Source organism: Vespa velutina, chromosome 5 (genome assembly GCF_912470025.1).
Source record: "Vespa velutina chromosome 5, iVesVel2.1, whole genome shotgun sequence".
Taxonomy (NCBI): domain Eukaryota; kingdom Metazoa; phylum Arthropoda; class Insecta; order Hymenoptera; family Vespidae; genus Vespa; species Vespa velutina.
Window position 1 is genome coordinate 4202082 of NC_062192.1, and position 26383 is coordinate 4228464.

The 26383-nt window shown below is 36.2% G+C and overlaps 1 protein-coding gene across 8 annotated transcripts in view; it reads right to left on the bottom strand.

Moving 5' to 3' along the window:
- The window catches only part of LOC124949209 (latrophilin Cirl-like), a 663827-nt gene that overhangs the window by 573732 nt on the left and 63712 nt on the right, over positions 1–26383 (bottom strand). For 4 of the 8 annotated variants that reach the window (XM_047493926.1, XM_047493919.1, XM_047493927.1 and 1 more), the window contains exon 4: positions 3228–3346. The exons of the other annotated variants lie outside the window; for them this stretch is intronic. The gene's annotated coding sequence lies outside the window, so the exon portion shown is untranslated. The remainder of the gene's footprint in view (positions 1–3227; positions 3347–26383) is intronic. 8 annotated transcript variants of the gene reach the window in all.

Genomic DNA, 26383 nt, shown 5'->3' on the forward strand with positions numbered 1-26383 from the left:
TCGTATAACATTTATGTATTAGTGTACGTGTTATGTGTGAATGTATATCTTTACGTCAAGGAAAAAGGACTCGAGAAGAGAAGACGTTGGCGATGGTGAAGAAAGAAGAGAAGGTGGAGGATAAGGAATAATGAAAATCATTCGAGTGGCCTTCATCGTGCGCAAGGGTACACGTAAGAAGAAAGCATTCGCCGAGCGGAATCTTGGGGCTTGGCAAGCGGTCCGAGGTCAGGGCCTCGCTCGTGGTGTATCGTGAGGACCTCAGCAGGGTGTCCCGATGCTTTTCTCTGTATTAATAACATGGCCCAGCCACCGCCAGCTATAGATTAAAGAAAATAATCATCATAATCGTGCGTAATACGTTCGCGATTTCACGTACTACATTCGTCTCGCCCCAAGAGAGGAAACAAACGATCCACGAAGAAGAGAAGCAAGCTGAGAAAGCATTATTGAAACATCGTAATAGCAAATAGCCGTGCGGCTAGAGAAAGAAAAAATTCTTCTGATAATCGATAAAACCATTTACGATATTTATATCCTGACTCTTTAAATGCATAATTCTATTTTAATTTATTAATTAATATATATATATATATATATATATATATATATACATATATATTATACGAGTAATATTATTAATCAAATTAACTAAACTAATTTATTACTTAATATTATTAAATAATTAAAAGGCATTAATTAATGTTAAAGAAATTTAATAGAAAAATTAAATTGTTGTATATATGTTCCATTGCATATTAAAAATATTATAAAATATGTTCTAATTCTAAAATAATACGCATAAGTTGAAAAATATAATTTTATATTTTACGAAAATGAAAACTGTCTTGAAACTTTTTTGCAATGTTTTTTTTGCATGTTCCTTCGCAAATGTGTATTAATTTTCATAAATTAATTAATTGAATAATATTATAAGAAATATATTATCTTCTAAGAAATGTATTTCTTTTATAGACTTTTTTGTAATACTTCGTTCTATTAATTAAACGTGCCGATCGTGGGAATAATCAAAGTCATGGAATTTTCAAAAATGATCGATTGCAAACGCGAAATATCCAATTTATCGTCCTTTATTCTTCCGCCGAAATTTGAATCTCGTGAACGTAAATTATTTTTTTTTTCTCTCGTGAAATTCGAGACAAGTCGGTAGAGGCCGCGAATCACGGACTATCGAATAACCGCAGAAATCGCGAACACCGCTGGCAGGATTTGTCTGGATTCTCTGGGGTAATTTTACCATTACGATGGATGAATGTAACAAGTAATTTGGCTGCCGCTCGGAAATCGCTGTAACATGATTATCCCATCGAACATGGATACTCACGAGCACGGTGTAGCTAAAATTTAACGAACAAGAATTGAAATAACCATACGTTTTTAATAAAAGTCCTAATACAATCTATATTTGTGTATAATAAAAGTGGCATATAATCTATTTCCATTATTATTATTTATAAATTAATTATTCAAAAAAATCAACGATAAATAACAAACAATTTCACAAGTATGAGAATATTATTAAAGTTTATATTCAAATTTGATCATTAAATTGATCTTCAAAAGAGACAAAATTACGCGATTATAATATCCATCTATATTTTAAGATCACATTATGTATATATATATATATATATATATATATATACATATATATTTTTTTTTTCAGATATAGATATAAGTGAATATCTATCTGCCTCTGTCTTTTAATATCTCTTCGCTTTCAATAGAACACGTTTTATACAGGATAAGTTCAGACACGTAGTATGTTAAAAGCACAGAAGCCAGTATACCTGAATATCGCTAACAGGACGCGTACATGCAAATCATGTGCGGAATTAATTTTTCGCATGCTGCGCTCCACGAAGAAGAAGACGAAGAAGAAGAAGAAGAAGAAGAAGAAGAAGAAGGAGTAAGAGGAAGAGGCAGAAAAATAGAAGAACGAGGATCAGGAGATGAAGGGGAAAAGGAGGAGGAAGAAGAGGAGTTCTTACTCCTGGGGAACGGAAGAAGGGATGGAGGAAGAAGGGGGTGGAGATGTCTTCGGCACGAGATGGGGAGACGTTCACGCGCGCACACGCGGAAACGCGCACACTGCGAAATGCCCGGGCAAACCAACGACCACGACTATGCGCACGATTGATTACCGACGTGATCGTCATACCGTACTGAATCCGCGACATTCTCGCCGACCTTGGTCAAGGCTCGAGTCGCGTGCTCGAGAGCCATCCTCCGACCGCGTCGACTAATCTCCGGGATTCCGCGAGCTTGGATCGCCCTGCGGCTCTCTCTCTCTCTCTCTCTCTCTGTCTCTCTCCTCTCTATCTCTCTCTCCTCCTTCACTATCTCCGATCCCCTAGATTGCTTCATATCCGCAAGGCAAATCATGCGAGCACACTAATTAAATTGACATCTGTTGTCTTAAAAAATTAATATCACCATGATTGGCTTCACAATGTGATATTGATTCTTTTTAACATGGTTAGCGAATTATAATAACGATCGCATGTTCTTTTTTTGTGATTGAATAACATAAATAAAGTGTCACGGAATTACCAATAGATTCATCATTAACATCGACGAATAATAAATTGAAATTAATTTCGAAGTGCTCAGACATAGTATATAGTGATATAGGAGTCGATAATAAGAAACACGTTTCGCGGTGCCTCTTGGTAAGGCGTCGAACGTGCACGTTGGAAATCTACGAAGGGATCGGTATCCAATAATATCGATCCTATCTTTACGCGTCTCACCCTCCCACCTCGTCTCTCATACGTGCGGAGATCTTATAGAACGCTTACGCGCGAGTAATGGCTTCGCAAGTAGATAACGTAAGAGGCTTGCTTGCTTGCTTGCTTGCTTGCTTGCTTGCTTGCTTGCTTGCTTGCTTGCTTGCTTCCTTCCTTCCTTCCTTCCTTTCCTCTCCCATCAGAATGCGCGCACGTTTTCAATAATTCATTTTCCGGAAGACGTACTGGTAATAAAGTGAGTTATTTCGAGCGGGTGCAAGTCGGACAGCACGCGTGACGTTCGTTCTCTCGTGGAATTACGCTGACTTCTTCGTGTCGTCCTCTTTATCCTCCTCCTCCTCCTCCTCCTCCCCTTCCCACTTACTTTCACCCACCCTCTCCCTTTTATATCGGCATCCTTTTACGATTCGAGCTACACATCAGGGGCCTTTGTTATGTATTTATGTGCATATTCACCTATTTGTCGAGAAATTCCAACGCCGTGTCGGCTCTAGGCTGTTCCACGACTCGCTCCGATCCCCGTTACATGTACAATCCTTGAGCATCGACCCCGAAGAGGAACGTTCGGCCCACACCTACACTCTTTGAAAATACATATACACGCATACACAAACACACACGGACGAACGGAACTTATCCTTCCTATGTATTCGAGTTTACCTCACGTGACTCACGTACGAAGCTTCGGATACATAACCGGTGTGATCGCGATTTTTACTTTGAAATCTTCCTTCCTTCTCTCCTCTTTCTCCTTTTCCACCAAAGAACATACGCGATTTCTATCCGTAAACTCATACCCGATCTACCGGACCATCCATATTTACTCGGACTAATCTCCGTCAATGCAGTTCGATATAACTGCAGAGTCAAGATGAACGCTCCTAACCGTTCCTTCGCATATACGAGGATACTCTGAACTTTCTGTGACTCACCATTCGTGACTATCGTATAAGAGAATTCTAATAACAAACGTTATGCCGAAGAATATTTTATGGGACGATAGAACGAAGAAAATAAATGTATGGATAAGAAGAAAAAGCTTTTACCTTGACTACCTTAGATCCGCGTAATCTCCTTAATGAATGTAATCAATTATGATAACGTGTCAAATTCCATTGAATGGATTTTATCTAACAACAATCCTTGTTTCTCCTTTCACCTTACAGAACGTTTAGTATTTAGCACGGTTAAGAGGTTTATCGCACGACTCGAGAGAGAACGCATGATAAATTATTTAGAGCCGTTCCGCGTGCTACTCGTAAAGCAACAAAATGCTTTTCGTTCCGCGGTTCGTAGAGTTTCCGGATAATCAAACAATACAACGTTTCTGTCGCTGTAATTAAACGGTATGCGATGTTAATTAACCGTAACGAATTCCGTGATTCCAATTGGTCGAGTTGTAATTTTATCGTGTCAGCGAGAACGAGAGTGCTTCTTCAGAGTTGACGTTTTCATTATTTAGGTTTATGTTTATCGACCTTTATGTACGTAGGTACTATATGCACGTACGAATCTAATAAATTTGTTGACGTCGTAAAACTACATGGATTGTCGTCATGGTAGAATATTACTTAACATAAAAATTGTTTAATCTACCTGCTCCAATACAACATTTGAATCGTTCTAAAATTTTTTAATTAACAACAAAAACGTCTCGACTCGGAATATACTAATTGGGCAAGTATTTTTCTCTACTACTATCACGACTGGCCATATAGATTTAGATTAATTGCTATTCGCGATTCACGAAAGTTCATTGCGGTCGGATTATGTATTTTGCGATAACCATTGAATGAACTGAAAATGAATTCGAATATACGTATGTACGTACGTACGTGTGTATTCGCAGAAATTATAATAGCTTCATACATTCATTCGATTTATTGTATTCCTCTGCTCATTACACAGAGGAATAATAATTTTATGCTAAATATTTTTGAATAATCAAATTCCTCTCTCACGATATATACATATATATTGCTATGCTGCTTGCTATTCCCATTAAAATCTTTTATTTTTGCAAAATAACAGATTACAATAATAAATGATTATCATTTAATTGTAACAAATTTTAAAACAAATTCATTGAATATTTGCAAAATAATTCAACAAATCCTGAAACATAAGTCTTGCTTATATTTGAGGATTCGAAAAATTAGAAATAAATTGCTCCAAGATAGTCATTAAAGAGAATATTTTCAATTAATTTGGAACTTTGGAAACTAATCTGAAATACATCGTTAATATATTACTATTAATATTGAATCGTATGTTATAAACATTATAGATGTTTTAATGTGGCAGAGCACAAAAAATCAAGTTAAACGTGTTTCTCAGGCATTTAATTAAATTTCTGATATTCGCTTTTAAAAATATAGAAATAAGAAAGGAAAGAAGCCAATGGAGACAACAATTTTCACCTTTGAATTTAATTTTATCAAGGAGATGTTTTCTTTTATATTATCACGTAAATATATCATACGGATGATGGAATTATATCTTTGACGTAATTATCGTGATATCAAGTGAAGTCCAATTTATAAATAATCCCTTTTTTACGTATGCTTGTTTGTATCTAAATATACTTTATCTTTGTATATAATCTTGTTATATATTTTTACGTACATATATATATTTTTTCAACATTTCTCTCTCTCTCGCTCTCTCTCTCTCTCTCTCTCTTCCTCTCTCTCTTCCTCTCTCTGTTCTATATAATACTTCTATTAATACGTGAAAAAAATTTGACCAATTTATAACAACTACATTACTAAAGATATAAATAAAACATTATTATTATTATTATTATGACAAATGTTAAAAATTAAAAATATTTATGTTTATTTATCAAAAAAAAAAAAAAAAAATCCAAATACGTATCTAATTTGTATTAAAATCCGTAAATTTATTTCAATCGATACGAATGTTAAAATTATCTTATAGATATATCGTGTCAAAATTGAAGTGTAAAATTCACGTATTTAACATGAATTTTCTTATCACTTATTACCCCGCATGATTTTATTTTCTCTTTAAATATACACGCACAAAGGTGTATATATATATATACACCTATATATATTCACGTCATAAATTTTCAAGCTCATCCTTTCTATCGTCTTTCCTTGTCTTTTTTCGTCTTTCCACCCTGAAGGAGTCACGATAGTATACGTGGGGAGACAACGTTAACAACGTTCCCTGAAAGAAGACTCGAGAAGGACTCGCGCAATCTCATCCTGGCAAACAAAGCTAACGCGGTGGTACGCGCTTCAGTCTAGAATATATACGTAGCCGCGCGTCCTGAATTGTATGCATAACGCGAAATAAGCGCGTAGATGGCTTAACTTTTGCCCTTGCCAAAGGGAAAGCTTCGAAAGTAACTTCAAGGGGCAAGGGGAACAATGTACTACTACTACTACTACTACTACTACTACTACTACTACTACTACTTACTACTACTACTACTACTACTACTACTACTACTACTTACTACTACTACTACCACTACTACTACTACTACTACTACTACTACTACTACTACTACTACTACTACTACTACTACTACTACTACTACTACTACTACTACCACTAACACTACCACCACCATCACCATCACCATCACCATCACCATAACCACTACCATCGTCGTCATCATCATCCTTTTCCTCATCTACCTTGTATGTGTTTTCCATCTGCATTCTTCATCGTCGATAAATTTCCTCCTATCTCATATACAGGGTGGTCTATCTAATACTTTAGAGATTATTCTAGAGAGAGAGAGAGAAAGAGAGAGAAAAAAAAATAAAATAAATAGATAGATATGATCGTCGTTAATTATTATAAAAATTCAATATATTTTCATTAGATTGTTAATCTTTAATATAATAAAAAAAATTATATCTGTTTATTGATATCTTCTAAAATTTTCATGGATGATAATATGTAAAGTTTAACATGAGTCATCCTGTATACGTAACCTCGTGCTGATAAAGTATTCATCACAAAATCAAGTTTGCCGGACGCGTGTGCGTGCATTCGTATGCGTGCCGTGAGAAAAGTACAGTCTCCTCAAAAATAGTCTATATGACGTTGATGATAATACTCGAAAAGAAAAATTGTCTTTTTTTCAAAACGACAAGCTATGAATGAGCGATGAATACACATATGTATCCAACATACAGCAATGTTATATGATCAACGACGACGAACGTGTATTACCACAAGGATGCATGTACCTCTACCTACGAACTCATACAATTTCGATATAATCGCTCACCCAGCCTTTCAAAGGCTACTGCAAATTAAATTTTACAATCGACGATCAGAATATCCGTATCAGTCGGCGTTCGAGCTCGATGCCATCAATCAAAACGTCATTTGATAATATCGACTCGCGTCAATCTACTGCTCATATCCAATTCGGTAATCGAGTTTCAATAATTTGCTTGGGAGATCTTAAAAAGAAAGCCTGATGATGTTTTAAAAATTTAGAAAAATTTAAGCGATTAACTGGCTCAAATAATTATATAATTATATAAACGAATTGTTATATGCAATTGTACAAAACAACAATTGATTCGAAAATCATTCGCGCAAGTGTTCTTGATTATATAAAAAAAAAAAAAAAAAAAAAAAAAAAAAAAGAAAAGAAAGAAAGAAGAAAGAAAAAAAAATATCTATCAGTGTAATTTTCGCAACGTTTCTAATTCGATATCATCCCCGTGGTAGAAGGATACAAAAGGTTCATACACATCCGGTTCCTCCCAGATTTATCGATTACAAATTGCACGGCGATCGATCCTTTAATGGTACCCGCGTGCGTCCGTTCGTCCTCTCTCGAGATGTATTTATGAATCAATACAAAATATAGCCTTATTAAATCACCTCTGCCGCTCCCATCGAGGCTTTAACTACGTAAACTCGACTCATGGTGCGTTTAGAGAGTTGCGATTAATGCGTCCTCCTACAAAGTCGGCGTATCGTCGTCCTTTACGCGTAACGTTCGATACGATCGATCGATCGATCGATCGATCGATCGTTCGTTCGTTTGTTCGTTCGTTCGTTCGTTCGTTTGTTCGTTCGTTCGTTCGTTCGTTCGTTCGTTCGTTCGTTCGTTCGTTCGTTCGTTCGTTCGTTCGTTCATTCGTTCGTTCACTTGGTGTACATCGATCCCTGTATATTTTCCCACGAACGAATGCAAAAAAGAGAGAAAGAGAGAGGGGGGAGGGGAGGGAGAGAGAAAGAGAACGCGTTACGAAACCGTTCACGCAGATTCTTATTTTATTATATTTCCTTTTCTATTGTTTTTTTTTCTTCTTGTTTTTTTTTTTTTTTTTTGTAGTTTGAATATGTTTAAACATCGATTCATGCAGAAAATTGAAAACGGAGTAATATCAGGAGTAGGAGTAGAAGTAAACTTGTTCGATAAGGACCCAGTTTAAAAATATTTACAATAACGTTATAAATATTAGCGAGTATTTTCGTAACAAAATCCATCATTCAGTATGCGTATCGATCGGATAGGTACATCGTACACGATACCTATCGTATATTTTCCGAGTAGCGGTTAATTAATACCTAACCACAACCGAACGAACAGATCGAATATTTTGATACGCAAAAGGAGGCCTGCTCGCGTTCATTACGAATATTTCATTGTAAATTCGTACGTTACAATAATACTATATTGCACGTAACTAATATGTTAAAAATTGAAATCTTCGATACTTTTCTCGCACGCATTATTTCGATTACATCTATTACACGATTTATTTTTAACGGTAGAATATTCATTAAAAAGATTTTATATTCCATTTTTATTAATAAATTTGTCTTGAAAAGGTACAATTAGCGAATATATTATATTTCTCTTTATATGATATTTCTAAAATTTAATTGGTCCACGGTACGTTAATAACGAGGAAGATGCAAGTATTGGGATTGTACAGTTCGATTCCCATTGGATATTCGAATCTGCGAATATCCTGTCGATACAAAGATGCATAGTTCGTATATAGATGCATCTACCTATATGTATTACAACAAGCTCAATGCAAATCTCGAAACAATAGGAATATATTCGTCCCGAATTATACGTCGTCACGTCTATACGATAATGAGAATATTCGTATGCCAAACCATAGTATGACCTATCGAAACCAGTTCTATTGACACCGTACGATGCGGATCTAGTCGTAGTGCCAATGTATTTTCGTTGTCATCGATAATTACATCAGAAATGAAAATGTTATCGAGCAAGCGTGTCATGAGAGCTTTCGTGATAGAAATCGAAGATTTCTATATTCATCCATGTCAATGAATCAAAAGGCAAACATCGTACAGATATAATAAGACATGATGACAGTCCCGTAACGATTTCTACGTAATGCACTTACGAGATAGATAAATTAATCAATGCGACGAAGCGAAGGAATCGATCCGGAACGAGCCTTGAGATAGAAGCAAAATCATTTTAGAAACCCGTTCTATCCTCGTAATAACTTCGATGGAATAGCTAACGCGCGTGCCTGATCATGCCACTTTATCATAAGAACCAACGAGAAATAATGTTTGTGTGAAGGGTGATTCAGTCTGGTTAGATTTATGCCATTATTCAACATTATTTTATCGAAGTTAATGTTCAGTGTCTAGGTATATCGATACGCAGAATCGACAAGTGTATCTATTTAGTTTCGAATATGTATGTATGCTCGTGAATAGAGATATATGTTATATATATCGTATATACATATATATATACATATACATATACATATACGTATACATATACATATACATATACATATATATATATACATATATGTATATAAGAAGGAAAGAAGATAAGAATACGAAAACAACGATGCGTCCGATGACAAGTGCAACGTGGGAGAAAAGAAAGAGACGAGAGAGAGACAGAGAGAGAGAGAGAGAGAGAGAGAGAGAGAGAGAGAGAGAGAGAGAGAGAGAGAGAGAGAGAGAGAGAGAGAATGAGAAAGAGGAAAATCCTTGGAGACTGCACCTTGGCAAGGTTTTGCGTCAGGGCCAATTGCCAGAAATCGGCGGCTGCCGAGCGACGTCAAAGTCGACTCTCGAAATCACAAGCAGGGATGCGAGAAAAAGAAAAGGAAAAGAAAAAGAGACGAAGCGACACAGCGAAACAGGAAAAAATAAACAACTCGAAGGACGGGCTGTCGCCTTGGGGGACGATAGAAAAGAAAGAGAGAGAGAGAGAGAGAGAGAGAGAGAGAGAGAGAGAGAGAGAGAGAGAGAGAGAGAGAGAGAGAGAGAGAGGACTGAAAGAAGTCTACACTAGTATGACTTCTTTTCCTTCTTTCTCTCTTCCGCTTCTATTTCTAACCTCGCCTCTTTCTTCTTATCCCTTTTTCTTGCTTCATTCAAATGTAACAAGCTCGAAAGAAAAACGCATTTTCCTTCGTCTACTTTGCTCACCGAACTTACATGCCGCGAGCTAGATACGAAGCAAGAGAGAAAAAAGGAAAAAGCGCATGGTTGAATAGTCATCTAAGATGCCGTCGAAGGAAAATCTGGAATGTTAGAATGTTAGAATCTTATATACGTATCGATGCTCATGACACGTTAAATTTTCTTTCGCACAATAGAGAATACCGATAGATCTTTTTTCTCGATCTCGTTCCTTTGAAAGTAACACGGTAGCAAGCCTTTCTCGTTCAACTCGGTAAAAGATCTCGGAAATTGTTTAAGCTAAAAGATTCTGCTTTCTTCTTTTCTCATCGCGATACGAAAATCTTTAAAGTTTCCTTCCAGTTCGTTTCTTGGAAACACGTATAACGTTATCTACGATCGATCGGTCCACAAGGAAGACGAAACAGTTTATCCGATGGATATAGAAATCCGTGAGTGAAATGGAGCAACGAAAACCCAGGCAGCTCGTGATTATCAAAACAAACAGGCAGTTATGCCGAGGGATTTGCATATTAGATCGTAAGCTTCCCGGATTACACCTAATTTCGAGCGAAACTGATTTCCCTACCAACGATGTAATACGCTTATTGGTACTAAAATTGAATCGGGGATGGATGATAATTTATTTTGTCAGCAAAATACAAAATAGACGAAACTACTATTCCTATAGGCATAGCATAAATTTATTCTCTTTGTGATCAATAAACATTAACAAGTTGTATATCGTGAAAGATCAACAGAGGATGCCAACACATTCACAATTTTACACAAATTATTTATTTAAGTTTTTCCACTTTGAATTTGACAAAAATCTTATTTCACGATTCTCGTGTATCTAATTATTTAAGGAAATAAATTTAAAAGAAAATTATTTATTGACAATGATTTGATAATGATTTGATAATAAAGATCATTTCTATCCTATTACGTATCTTATCACCCATTAAATTTTATTATTCGATTATATGCCGTAACTATGATTAATAATTAATAATTGGCATTTTCCCTATCAATGATATTATATATAAACTTCCCACATAGAAAATCCTCCTGTAAAGAAGCACGTAATCATAGATAGGACGATGTAATATTCAGCGACCATCAGGACACTATGACGCCAATAAACTACCGTGTAAAACCCGAACGATTTATTTTCCTCGTTCGTACGTCGGTACTAACGGGACGTGAGCCACGCTTAACCAATCACGATCGGCTACCGTGCAGTGTAATTTCCTACGATAGGTACCAATGCAAAAAAAGAAAACAACGATTACGAAAAGAGTGCCATTGAAAGCATGAGAAAGGACAAAAAAAAAAGAAAAAGAAAAAAATAAAAAAAAAAAAAAAAAAAAACATAAAAACGAGACATATTTATTTCAAATTTTTTGCCATATACGCGATTGACCCATACCCCTCTCCCCTCTTTTCTCTTCCCATCCACCAATCCATCTCGTTGCGACACGTTATAAACCTGTATAATATTTATCTTTGCCTTGTGCACGCTTTTCCATTTACGTAGTTTTTCCACGAAACTACGTTGCTATTGTACCAACGTCAATTGCCATGAATATATCCGAGTTTGATCAAAAGGAAAAATGAGAACGCTATACGAGAAGATTTTTCAAAAATTGATCACTGTCTCGTTAGATATTAATTCAGACTTAGGTGCTATTGAATAAAATATTATTGAACTAAATTTAAATTAACTATTATGATTTTATATCAAAATCCAAACTTCAAATATAATATTTTATTTTATAACAATTTCAAATAGCTGGCTTGAATTGGCTATGTATCTTCGTATTTTCACTGATATCGTTTTTATTTGTTATTTGTTATTCGTTATTTGTTATACGTTTTCGTTTTCGTTATTCGTTATTCGTTATTCGTTATTCGTTATATGTTTCGTTTCGTCGTTTTGTGCGTATCGTAACGATCGTAACGAATCGATTATTCGTTCAAATTGAATTTGTTATGAAAACATAAAATTCTGAAATGTTTTGTATAATTAAAAGCGTATTAGTTGATTTTGTTAATTAAAATATTGTTGAAATAACTAAACTATTTGAAATTCTTATTGCCAAAGATAAATCACTATCTAATATATATATATATATATATATATATATATATATTCCTTATTGTTTTCTACGAAATATTTCATGAATTGATCTTATTCATCTTATTCTTTATTTATTCATCATTATTAAAATGAAGAATGTTTAATCGTGCGTCAAAATTATCAAAGCTTTAAGAAATAAAAACGTATATAAAATCGTATATAAAACATTAAAACCAATGATATTTCGAAAATTATTTCATGAAATATTCGACACGACTTTGTCTTGTTTCCCGTATCGAATATAATAATCAGGAAGGAAACGACGGAAATGTTTGTTCATTTTCATTGTCCCTTTTATCACGCTCGCGCGAATTTTTTCAGAATAAAAGGCGAGAAGTCAATGTTAACGCCATTCGGTCCCTTCTTTCTCATCCTTTGCACGACTTTTTGTCGGCACGCCATGGCGAGATCGCGTAGCCTTTTTCGCACAGTAAAGGCGACTAACAAGTACAAACGGAATGAGAAAAGAGAAGACGCGAGAAAGGAAGAAAGAAAGAGGGAAAAAGAAAAAGAGAGAGAGAGAGAGAGAGAGAGAGAAAGAAAGAGAGAAAAGTTTGCAGTGGTGGCTGTCATTCTGTTTACGGACTCTACGCTTACTAACTAGAGCGGAAGCCGGGTGGCCGCCATTGTGTAGCTGAGACTACCTTACCCCGTGGTCCTCCGGATTAAGACACCGTTCATTGCATGTTCTCCTTGTCCACGCGCCTTAGTTTTCTTTCCAGTCGTTGTACCTTTGCAATTCTCTTTTCTCTTCTTATACTTATTTATTCCTTCTCGTTTACTCGTCACTCTCACTCGTATACGTTTATCTTGTTGGCCTAGACTTCTCGTCCTTTTCTTCTTCTTTTTCTTTTTCTTCTACTTCTTCTTCTTCTTCTTCTTCTTCTTCTTTTTCTTCCTTTTATTCTTCATTTTCTTTTTTTTTTTTCTTCGATTCTCATCTTACCTAAAAAAGATAACAGGTGCTGAACGGTGGCTACATATACCATCTTTTTCTTCTTCTTCAATCTTCTCTCTTCTTTTATTCTTTTTAAACTCCTTCTCGTGCACATTCTCGGACAATGCTAATTTATTGCAAGTACGCGCGATGCACTCGTAAGTTGAACCACCGAAGTATTCTATCCTACTCTATCATAGATAGTCCGAACAATGGTGCGGCACAACGCCATTGACTCCTTCTATATCGTTGACAAGTGGCTCCTTGGCATAAGACATTCAAGAATCTCATACAATTTCTTCCTTCCTTGCACACTCGAGATTTTATCTTCTTCGTGGTATGTTATCGTCAAACTCCTACGTATCACAACTTTGGATTCATAATGATCCTATCTTTAAGAGTAACTTGAATTCCTCGATTTTTAGTAGATATCATTACCTTCTTCTTTCTCTCTCTCTCTCTCTCTCTCTCTCTTTTCTCCCTTATCATTAAAAGTTAATACCAATTGCAATTGGAATGACAACCATCTTGATTACGGTATAATAAAAATTTAACTTCAATGTAATAATAATCAAGAAAATGTGTACATCAGTTTATAACACTTGGAATTTTCCATTAAGTATATTAAACGTGTTTAAAGTCTTTATTAACAAGTCTCTAGAAATTCGCGTAGATCTTGCGTTATCTTGAATTTTATATTTTAATTACATGTTACCTGTTTTACGGAGTTACGCGATTGCAACGTCCAGTAATAAAATAATTGAATTTGAAGAAAAAGGGTTGTAGATAGGTAGAAAACGAACACAGTACGGGTCTCTTGTACTGTGTAACTTCTTTCGAGTGGCGTCTAATAAACCCGATTCGCGGCAGTCGAGAGAGGGAGGAGGAGGACGCGTTGCGTACGTCGAGTAACGCGAACGATAAAAATCTAAGCCCCCCCAGGGTTCCCGTCGTGAATTATAATAATTTATGTACGACCGAGTCGTGTCGGAGGAGCATGAGAGAAAGAGAAAGAAAGAAAAAGAAAAAGGAAGAAAGAAAGAAAGAAAAAGAGACCGGTACTTTGTGCAGGAAGCACGCTTACGCAGCGAAATTCGGTGTAAAATAGAATACGCGTCGTGTTTATGGCACATTATATCGCGATGTCTACCATAAAATTAAAGGCCATTTGTCTGGAGAAGAGAACGCGCTTAACAGAAAACGATTTTGAAGATCAGGTTCGTACGAGCGTGTAATTCGATGCACCGCCATTAGGATGGTATACTCGAAAGCAAAAACCAAAAGCATCCTTTCTCTATTCGTTTAATTCAACGTCTTTTCTAATCGTACATTCACGTTGTATCATTTTTATCGATTGACAATCATCGAATTCGTACGAATGAACTTTCACTCCCTCTCCCTCTCTCTCTCTCTCTCTCTCTCTCTCTCTCTCTCTCTCTCGTTTTCTTTTTTATTCACACATGCACGTATACTATTTCTTATCATTACGCTCTGGCGTATTCACGATACGTCACATCTGGCTTCTAAAATGCGCGTCGACAGATGCGCAAAGCCCGCACGGAATGCGTGCCATCGCCTTTCTTGCATACGAAAAAGTGTTTGATCGATGAAGTACGCCGTGAAAGATAGGACGAGAGAGTGAAAAAAAATAAGAAAAAAAGAAAAAAAAAAAGGAAGGAAGGAGCATCGCCTCCCGCGCAATTACGCACTCGAATCCATCATCGATCTTCATTAACTAAAGAGAGAAAGGGAAATAGTTGGTTAAAGAGCATTGAACGGGCACCCCCCTTCACTCTCTCTCTCTCTCTCTCTCTCTCTCTCTCTCTCTCTCTTTCTTTTTCTCTCTCTTCCCTTTCTCTATCTCTCTTTCGCTCTTTAATTAAAAACTTAAACAATTATTCACCGGTATCTTTTTCTCCCTCTATCTTCCTCTCCGACAGATTTTCTCTCTCACTTTCGCAGGCGGACGTAATTAAAAATCTTCAGAGTGGCTTAAAAAAAGAAAAAAGAAAAAAAAAAAGGAAGAAAAAGAGGGGACGAAGAAAAAGAAGAAGAAGAAGAAGAAGAAGAGAAAGAAGAAAGAAGGTGGCGGAAGAAAAACGTGGCGGGTTAACGAGCGATATTCCGTGCCGGTAAGATAAATTAAGCGACGGGAACAATGCTGTGGTGGAAAGCCTCGGATAGCTAGCGATAGCTCGAACGCGCGTATAGTACCGTTTTAATAAAAAGAAAGAAAGAGAAAGAGAAAGAGAGAGAGAGAAAGGGGGGGAAAAAAAAGGACGTCCTTCGGTAATGCACGTTCAAGATATTATTGGAACCGATCGTTCGCGGCTTGCTTATCTTACGTATGTACATACGTTAGTTACATACGTGTACACCGATAGCCAGGCTCGTGCTTTAATTCGACACGTGTGCGTGCTCGCAATCGTGCGCACATCGTCCAAAAGAATTTAGAAAGTAAGTATCTAACGCGCGGAATAGGTCGTCGTTGTCGTCGATATTACGTCGTTCGTAAAGTAAATATGTAGGCGAGAACTGGACAGAGATAAAGGCCAGAACGTCGGCCACTTCAAACGCCAAATCCAATCGTTAATCGATGCCCGACGTTAATAAATAAATTTCTTTTTGCAGATAGAAGTCGTTACGCTCTCATTCTAATGGTCGACCCCAACGTTTAAGAATTAAAGAACTCGATACTGTGATCGTTTTCGATTACATTAAGATCAATCCCGTCTACTTTGTTGTATTAGATATAATATATATACACTTATGTTACTACAAACGAAATTGATTTCACGCTCTTCCCGTATCTATTATTTTCCGTGACATTTTATTCGTTTCATAAAAAAAAAAAAAAAAAAAAAAAAAAAAAGGGGGGAAAGAAAAGGAAAAAAAAATTTCTCGCTTTCACGATGCATACGAAATGAATTTTATAAGTCACTGTAATATCGCTTTAACCTCGATCATTATTATCGGCTCGAACGATCGGAGATTTTTCATTCGTAAAAGCTTCTCTCAAGGTGGAGGTAGAAGAGAAGTATAAGAGAGAGGAAAAGAGAACGAGATTTCTTCCCGAGGCAAAGGAGGAGAAGAAGCGGAGGCTCGTTCGACGGGATAGTTCCGAAAGAGAAAGAGAGAAGGGATTGGCCGCGATTACTTTCTTGGACTGTACCGTGGTCAAAAACCTACGCTCGACATCTATATTTATAAGGCATCGCCCGACTGAGCCCCCTCGATCCTTTGTAATTAAAATAATAAGATTAATGTTTCGCGCGCTAGCGCGCAAATTGAGCATTTATACATATGTAGCTGTCAGTTCGTAGGACATAATGACTTTTCGTATGGTACACGACCTAAAATACGATCTTCCTCGCGCGTTACTTTATTTCTGACCGTTAAACGAACACGAGAAAGAGAAATAAAGAGAATACATAAAAATATTTATTGTATTAGTTGCGAAGGGAGAGCCCTCTTATATGATAAGTTATGAAATTACAACCAATATTGCCTTATACATGTGTAATCAAATTTTTTTTTTTTTTTTTTTTTTTTTTTTTTTTTTTTTTTTTATTAAGAATGACTATAGTTAGAAGATCGTTTCGACGATATCTCCTCAATGAAATTTCTTTTCCATTTTAATCTCAAAATTTCTTTCGATCTCTAACTACACCGAAAAAAACTTCAAACAAGTTCATTAAAATTTCAATTAAAAATATTCTTTGGAAATCACCGAGAAGGCATAAGAGAAAATAAAGAGAATAGAGATATAGAAGAAGGGAGATAGATAAAGGTCGTAAGAAGTCTTGAAAAGTGCGAAAGGAAAAAAGAAAATCTCACGAAAGAACAGGGGAAGAAAGTAGTCAAAATGTAAAGTAGTTGAACGATAATAAAACAACTAGTGGGAGGCGAATTTTCCCGATTCCGATGTTCGGCCGACTTACGGGAATCGATAAATCGAATTTATGCGCGGGTCGAGAACTTTTATCCGCGACTGTTCGAGTAGGAGGAGAAAGAGAAGAGTGAGAGAGGGGAAGCAGAAAGAGGTGGAGACCACAATGCATGCATAAAAGGTTTCGAGAAGCACCTAATCGAAATGCAAGGTTCATTCGAGCGCGGACCCAGCGCGATCGCACGAATCGGATGGGTAATCGAAAAAACTTTCGAGCCCTTTTTACCCGTCTTTCGTGGCGCGGCGGAGGTTGTTCGTTAGGTATCATTTGCATTCCTTCCTCAGCTCGAATTAGCTACGTTCAAAGTGTGTCTGATCTAATTAGTCGTCGGGCTTAACGGATCGTTAAAAGCTGCCATTGGTAGATCTTCGTGTTAAACGTCTGGCGCTAACTTTTAACGATCGAATTCGAACGAAAGGACAAGAAAGACAAGACCGTGAATCTTTTCGTAAGAAAGAATATCTCCATAGAGAAGATAAGATGATTCTTAGAAAATTGTTTCTAAGATAATTAATTTTTAATCGTTCAATTTGTTGTTCATTATTATATTGGAATTAATTATTAATCGTTACATATTATTTCATCGTTCGTTACTTTCTCGCGTACGATCGTGCTTGAATAAATTATTAAATAGGAAAATGTAAGAGAGTATAAGAAAAATGTTTTCGAAAACGAGCAACTTGATCGTAGGGAGTCGAGTGCGGTTTACGAAACAATTCGAGCTCAATTTGCGGTTTCGACGTGGGCAGTCAGGGCTGAGAAACGCATTAAGGATAGTCTCCTACCGAAAGCATGCTCGTACCTCCGCGAACACATTCTTTTCGGCATCTCCACTGACATATTTAGGCGGGGCCACCATGTAACCGAGAGAAGACATCTTGATCCAAGAATCTCGAACGATCCAAAGGGATTCTTAGAGTCTCTCGAAAGTTAGGCATTTGTTCTAAAGATACAACCCCTCCCCCTCCCCCACCCCCACCCCGACGATATAGAAACCACCATGATCGTCAAAGGACAAAGGTGCTTGTTATTGGCAAACAGGATATTTGTCGACCGTGGCAAGGCAAGCGCAAAATCTTTTCCACGCTGCGTGTAAGTCGGACGAAACTTTTTTTCCCCTGGCACTTTATGGCATCCGGCGGCGTGGGTCGGAAGGGCCCGTTCTCTTGGCATATAATATCCTGTTGGTTAGAAGAATAGGCTACGCACTCGAGGCCCGAAGTGCTATTGTTCTAAAAGCCGAGCTCGCCTCTTAAAGTACGACCCGGCAATGCGGGCAACTCTCTCTCTCTCTCTCTCTCTCTCTCTCTCTCTATGTTTTTCTCTCTTTAGTAGAAAGAGAGAGAGAGAGAGAGAGAGAGAGAGAGAGGGCAAGAAAAGTGTCGAAATCTTAAAAGCGTCGAAGAAGCCGTGAGAACGTCTAAGAGGCTGCACGGAAGCTCGAAATAGAAATTTCGTCGTGTAAAATCACGAGGGTGTTCCGATCGTTCGCGAAACTCGATGAAAATCGTCAATGATACGGGAGAACGTTTCAGGTTTATCGTTCAAGATCGTGATCGTTTCTATACGTGACTCTCCTTCGAAACGAACTAGTTGTATGCTCTTGTTGCGATGCACTGTTACATTCGACAGCTGATTTTTTCATGAGATCAAAAAGAATATTTAGTTGATGGTAAAAATTTATTTTAAATCTTAATTCTTATACGCATATATATATATATATTTTATTATTAAAAAATTAATGATTTTCAATAAAGTAAAATGAAAATAATATTAAATGAGAATTGAATTATTACAGTAGAATAAATGTCTTTTGTAATTCATCCGAAGACAAAATGCATCTTCGGAGTGTAATGTATTGTAATAAGAATAAGAAAAAAGGAAAAAAAAAAAAAAAAAAAAAAAAAAAAGAAAAAAACATAACGACAAGATCCTTTTGTCGTATAGTAGTAAGCTCAACAATGTCCCGTTACGCGAGATCGTCCTATCTGCCACCGCCTTCCTATCTTATACAAGCAGGTGCATCGTAAAGGTACCTCTAACAACTTCAACTTAACCGCGGACGCTTTTATAGTGTCCGTAGTCACGATACCAGATACGGCCAATTTCCGAGAGTAAGTCGAGGTAGTAGAATAATGCCGACAGGTAACCTCGGCCGATGGCAAAAAAAAAAAAAAGAAAAAAAAAAAGGAAGAAAAAACTTGGCGAAAAACTTTTCACTAAAAGTGACTTCGTTTGAAATCATCCATCCATCTTTTATCCTCTTCTAATTTTTTCCATTGTAGGAGACAAAAAATTACGAAGTCTCGTTTTAATGGAAAATCTGTGGCAAGACGAACGGAATTATTGAAACGAACGAAAAGTTTACCGAAAAAAAAAAAAAAAAAAAAAAAAAAAAAAAAAAAGGAAGAAAAAGAAAAAAAAATGTTTATATAGCCAAATAAAACGAATATGATAATATTCTTATCGCGAGAGAAATACATTATCGTAATAGAATTTATATGTTTATCTTGTCTTTTGATACGAACGAGAAAAGAAATGATCGAAAAAATATCAAAAAAAGTATTAGACATCGGATACATTATAGAAAAATGGATTTTAACGTAACCGAATGCCACAGTGTAGAGATTAAACCAGTAAACTGCAAGTACCCATAAAAGCGGTAAACGGCTTGCCCTCATCTCGAAGGCGCCGGGACGTCAGTTTAATGACTGGAATAATTTTACTTGTGACCCGGCCGCGACCGAGCAGCAGGGAACCGGTTTTGCTACCGCAATACGTCAATAATGCGGAGCCTCGCCTTCGAAGACGACGAAATATGAAACGTTATGGAGCGTGCTGAAGAAAAATAAGATGAGAATGATTTTCGAAAGAGATGATCTCCATCGAAATAGGAAACACCGATTGTATAGATACCACATGTATTATACGTAACATGTATCTATATAAGGGATATATATATATATATTATACGTACCCCATGGATATTATATATTTTCACATAATTACTCATACACGCGTGTATTTATATAAATACGTTTATATAAATGTAATGTTTTTAATAGAAATGTAATTTGTAATATTTCTAAATGTATCTGATATCACGAAACATTTAAAAGGGTTCAACAGGATGTCTCAATCCTCATGCTGAAAATCCCATTTAGATCTTTATTTTTCAAGTATCCTTCGATCGTAAATTAATTTTGAGAAAATTCTTGCCATGGTAGATATCTATATATCCTGAGTACACGTGTACCCGCAAACTTTCGTATACTCTAACACAGAAAAAGCTTTTGTTCTACAATTTCGTGTTCAGAGATAAAAGGGAGCAGAGTTTCGTTATAGAACTCGCGGTACAACCGACGAGGGAGCGATTCCCTATGAAAAAATAAATCGAATGTACGGAGTAAAATTTGTAGGAGAAAAAAGAAAAAGAGAGACTCCATTTTCGAGAAAAATGATCGTAGAAGTTGCCGGGATGCTCGTCGACTGCCAATAAAGATTTCGATTGGATGGCAAGACCGAACATCCCAGCCACGATTATTTTAGATTACATCAGAATTTTCGATGTAAACCTAATTCGAATTACACTGATATACACGAACCGTTTTTATCGTTTGTCATTCACTTGATTATTTCAAGTATTATATTTTTATTTTTATTTCTTTTTTTTCTTTTTTTTTTATTGTTTTTTTTTTTTTTTTTTTTTTTTTTCAAAGATATAGATATCGGTTACAAAGGAAGATCACGTTTTAACAGAATTATATTCGAGAATGAAGTACTACTCGATGGTGAAATTATTGTCGTCGCATCAGCCAACGAAATCAATTTTCTCAAGTATGATCATGCGATAAATCGATTTCTCTGACCAACGGATAAGAAAAATAAAGGTATTCCTTTCAACAAACTTACGTATTTCTTCTGCATGTAAATTCTATAAAGGTACGTGTAAATTCTAAGGAATATATTTTTTTTTTCTTTTTTTCCCCCCTGAAAAACTACTTACATCAAAAAGCAAAAACTACTGTCACTTCTTACACATAGTAAACGTATAATTTTTCACAACGTCGACAGTATGATTGCATGGCCGTTGTGAACGGTTCTTTATATATCTGTTTTGCTCATAAGAAAATAACTGATACAAAAGCAGTACGACTGGAAAATGAGTTACCACGGCCAATTTTCAAATTTTTCTTCAGAACAGCTTCGAAGTGATTCCTCATGTTTCCTACTCAACTGACTTTATATCTAGTGATTTTTGGCTTTCTCCAACACTGAAAACCACTTTCCGTAATCGCTTATTTTCCCAGTCGTACCGACCTTGCATCAGCGATTTTCCAATGGGCAAAACAAATCCTTAGAAAATCGTTCATATTGTGAAAAATTTGTACGCGTACAGATTAATTATGTTAAAAAGGTGACGATAATTTCAGCTTTTTGATGTGATTTCAGTTTTTTCAGATAAAAAAAAAAAAAAAAAAAAAAAAAAAAAGAAGAAGAAGAAGAAAAAGAAAAGAAAATTAGGACATCGCAAAACTTGAATATATATCGTAACATCAAGAAGATAAAGTTGCTCATTCGGCAAGCAATACGATTCAGGCGTTCATGAATTTTCCCCGGGACGAGAAAGGAACTCTATAAATCAGGTAGTATCGGTTCGCTGAGAAATTGTTGGTTGACTAGAGATAGAGAGAAAGAGAGAGTAGTTACTACTCCGTTGCTATAACTCGACGCCAAATCGAGTAGCAGCTTTGAGCGATTACCGGGAGATGTGTAAATACACTACCTCTCTCCCTGTCTCTTTCCCCCCCTCTCTCTCTCTCTCTCTCTCATCCTCATTTCTATTCGTGCGAACAAACATGGATCAGCATATACAGGGTAATTCCGATGAGTGGATTGGACTATAACTCTGTTTTAACATTTTCATGATCATATAATATATGAATTTCAAATTTCACGTTAAATACGATACAAAATATTTCGCAAAGTATTCATTATTCTCTCAAATACTTTTATACTAACGCGTAATAATATAACAAATATTAATTTAAAAAAAAAAAAAAAAAAAAAAATACATATATATATATATATATATAAATGTATTTAAAAATTACGTGAGATAGGAACTAACAAGTTTATCCGTCAAACAATACATTATTTGAAATGTATTTTCGGTCATTAGAAACACCCAGTATAGAGAATCGTCCGTCTTTCTCCAACCTTTGTAATATCGAACGAACTACATCGTGATATGAAACGTAATACGGACACGCAAACAACAAGAATTCACCTTTACATCGACAGATCGTGCATTAATGTACGAATCGATCATGGAAGATATCGGTATTGCCGGCTAAATCATTTGCCGTTCCCGGTGTAGGGTGGCACTGAAGCTAGAAAGTTGTGTCGGCTATTCGCTACCGATCGCTCGTTGCAGCTGATCGTTGCAACGTACTCGCTGCTTGCATTGCCTGCCGTTCATCGTGTATCGCGTCGAGTTTACCAAGTAGCAATTGCCGCTCATTTGTCAGCCGCCTCGCTGAAATATCGCGCATGAAATGGACGCCGTTACCTAGACCAGCGATCCTCGACTCGATACTACCTCGATGGGTTACGTCCTTCTCGTCCTCCTCCTCCTCCTCCTCCTCCTCCTGCTCCTCCTCTTCCTCCTCCTCCTACTCCTCCTCGTTCTCTTCCTATTTCTCTCACTTTCCCATCCTCCATCCTCGTTCGATCCCATAACTTTTGCGAACGTATCGGGAGTTTAGGTCTCTCTTATATATTCCTCTTTTTAAATTATCAACTCTCGAAGATATACTGACTCTAAGCTATATAAGTAATTTGATGCCATCGATTATTATCAGTTTTAACAGAATAATCATTCCTTTTATCATTCGTTAACAATTGAAAGATAATTAGATTAATAGAATATATTTTGTTACAGGTAATAGGCCAATATTTTATTCTCGCGAATTATATTATTCGAGATAAAAAGAAAAATTATATCTTGATATAGAATTTTATTCCCGTTCTCTTTTATTTTAGAAATGTTACATAATGTATTTATATTTCCGAGAAAATTTATATATACGAAAAAATAATAAAGAGGGAAAGTAATAAAGAATGATATTTCGCTTTCGTTACGAAAAACTTTCTTGTTCTAACTTTACCTCGATTTACCGTAGTCCATGGAAAAAAATCTAATACAGTAGGAGAATTCGAAACGTTTTAGAGAACCTAGAAAACATAGAGACGGGACTAAATGTCACTGAAAGAGTTCCAGATTCGTTAGCGATTTGGTTTTTTTCCTTTTACTTTTGTTCCATCAAGTTCTTCATTTCGCGACCGTTCGTTTCTTCCTTCCTTCCTTCCTTCCTTTTTGGCCCTTTCAAAAGCGTGCTTTATTTTTCTTATTGCCCTTTAGCCATTGCGCGTGTATCTCGAGTGCCCTTTAAATTTGGAGTCCACTTTCGCAAAGTCCTTACCAAACTCTAATCCGTAGGCAATTCTTCATAGCACTCGAGGTTGAAGAGCTCGAAGGATTTACCATCGTAACTCGAAGTAGTATAAGTGAGGGATGAAGAAGAAAAAGAAGAAGAAGAAGAAGAAGAAGAAGAAAAAGAAAAAAAAAGAAAAAGAGGAGGAGGAGGAGAAAGAGATGGAAGAGATAGAGAAAGGTGAAAAGAGAGACGAAAAAGGGAGGAATTAGGAAGGTAGAACGATGAAAAGAGAATGAGAGAATACGTATAGGTGGATAACGGGTGAAGGATCATTAGTATGTTCTTAACTATAAGAGACATGTTTAAATATTCTCTATGCGTGTACGTATGTACGTAATCGTACTTGCTTTTTCATAACCATGAGCGAAACAAACAATAGCAACGAGTACAAGGCATAAAATATAATAAAAAATAAACATAGTATTAAAAGACATAAGATAATGAAGAGCGAAAATTCGTGGCACGGTGCGAGATGAGCCGTCGTTAATGAGAGAATTCTCGGGACCATCGGCATCGTTTTAAAACGATACCAATGAGGCAACGTCGTTGATAAAACGAGCTCTTAAAATTGGTCGCTCGCTTTCATTCCTTCATGCCCAGGTAAGAACACAGTGATGGCATTTCGTTCAATGGAATTCCAGCGTCGGATTCTCCGCCGGCAATTTGCCAGTTGCATTCGAATTTCGTGAATTCCTAGCCCGTGTATCGGCCCGAACGCTAACCGCCATAGTCGATAGGAACAAAAACGACTGCATAGGTGCATGGACCACCCCACGTAACCACGTTGGTGTTCACTTTACTCTCACATCCCTCTTTTTTCTTTTTTTTTCTTTTTTCTTTTTTCTTTTTTTTTTTTTTTTTTTCTTCATTAATCTTTTCTTCGCTCGTTCGTTCATTCGTTCAAAGTCAAAAGTCTAAGAGAAAACAATATATCGATCCCGTCACTCTTTATACCGATGATAAAATAATCTATTATCATAAAATATTTCAATTATCAAAATAAAATATATAATTCTATTATAATTCTATCTTGAAAAATAAACGGAATCACGTTTTTCCGTTCTAATTCGATATCCTTTAAAATATACATACGTTATGAGGATATATCTAATAATTCTAAAAGAAATTCGTTTAATCGTAAAATATAACGACGGAATTATTACTCGTAATTACGATCAATATCGAAAATCTATTTTCGTTCTTTTTATCATTACGATTCGTTGAAAGTTAATGCACAACCATTTACTCGTGATTGGAATTATATGGCATTATCTAACGAACGACTTCTATTCACTATTAAAGAGCTATCTTAAATAACGTGCCGACATGATTGCTCGACAATGTCGCGTTAATTTATCTCCTTCCATAAGAAAAAGACTACATTTATCGATTTTCTTTAAAGCGAAAACAATTTTTATTTTGAGTCATAGTCTTTTATATATTTCTAAATCAATTTCCAAATTTCCAAGGTTGAAAAGACAAGTAACAGGGTGCAAATATTACATGAAATTTTATGCTCAAAGTGTAGTTGCGTGTTTACGATCCTCTTACCGGTGGTGCGTGCGAATACCTACATTTCATGTAAAGGTGGAGGTTGTAACATCGTAAATCTCAACATCGTCGTACCGACACATGGATAACCAATGGCATTGATTCGTCGGAAGCCAATTCGAAATTATACCTCACTACGAATTCCTCTACAACACTCTCTCTCTCTCTCTCTTCTTCTCTTTCTCCCCTCCTTCCTTTCACTCTCTCTCTCTCTCTCTCTCTCTCTCTCTCTCTCTCTCTCTCTCTCTCTCTCTCTCTCTCTCTTTCTCTCTCCTCTTCTTCATCCCTTTACGAGTAACGTTGGACGGTATACGAGCAAATACCCTCGTAAAGTGCGTCGACTGATCGATAGTTCGCTTCGTTTGATCCAATTCCAATCAGGACTTTGCTCGCGAACTACAATTCGAACGAGCGTTCATCTAGCAAAGAGTACGAAGAGAGATCGAAGTACCGCGCGGAGCCAACAACGCTTCGGCGATGAAATTTGGACACTTTCGAAACGAGCGTTACCCTTCGAATTCAGTTAACTCTCATCTCGCAGTTTGTTCGTTTCTTTGCGATTTGATTTCGTAACAACGTGATATTTTTACAAAGATCAAATGGCAGATTGAAAATCTTTCATTAGTAGTATGCGTCTGGAAGTATGGAGCATCGTTGACGCGAGAGATAAATAAACTTTAATTCCACGAAAGAAGAAAGAGACGAAGTTCCATTCCCATATATATATATATATATATATATATATATATATATATATATATATACAAATTATATTAAAGTTATTTCCCGATAGAAGGATTAATATTAATCTTTTTAATAAAGAGTAACATATTTCAATAAAGACTAAAATGTATATTTATATTTATGCGAACGATATAAATAATAGTCGAACTTATCAGTTAAAACTGTGAGATTAAATCGAGTGATTCGGAACATTCGTTCAACATTTTGTTCCTTTTAAGATGAGATGAGAGAAGAGAGAAAAAGGGATGTCTAAAGGAAAAGTACAAATAGAAGAATAGACAAAGTTGACCATCGTTGTTGAGATCGTACGATCGTTCGATCGGCGAGTACAATTTCGAAAATACTTCTATTCTTTTGCGAGGCTA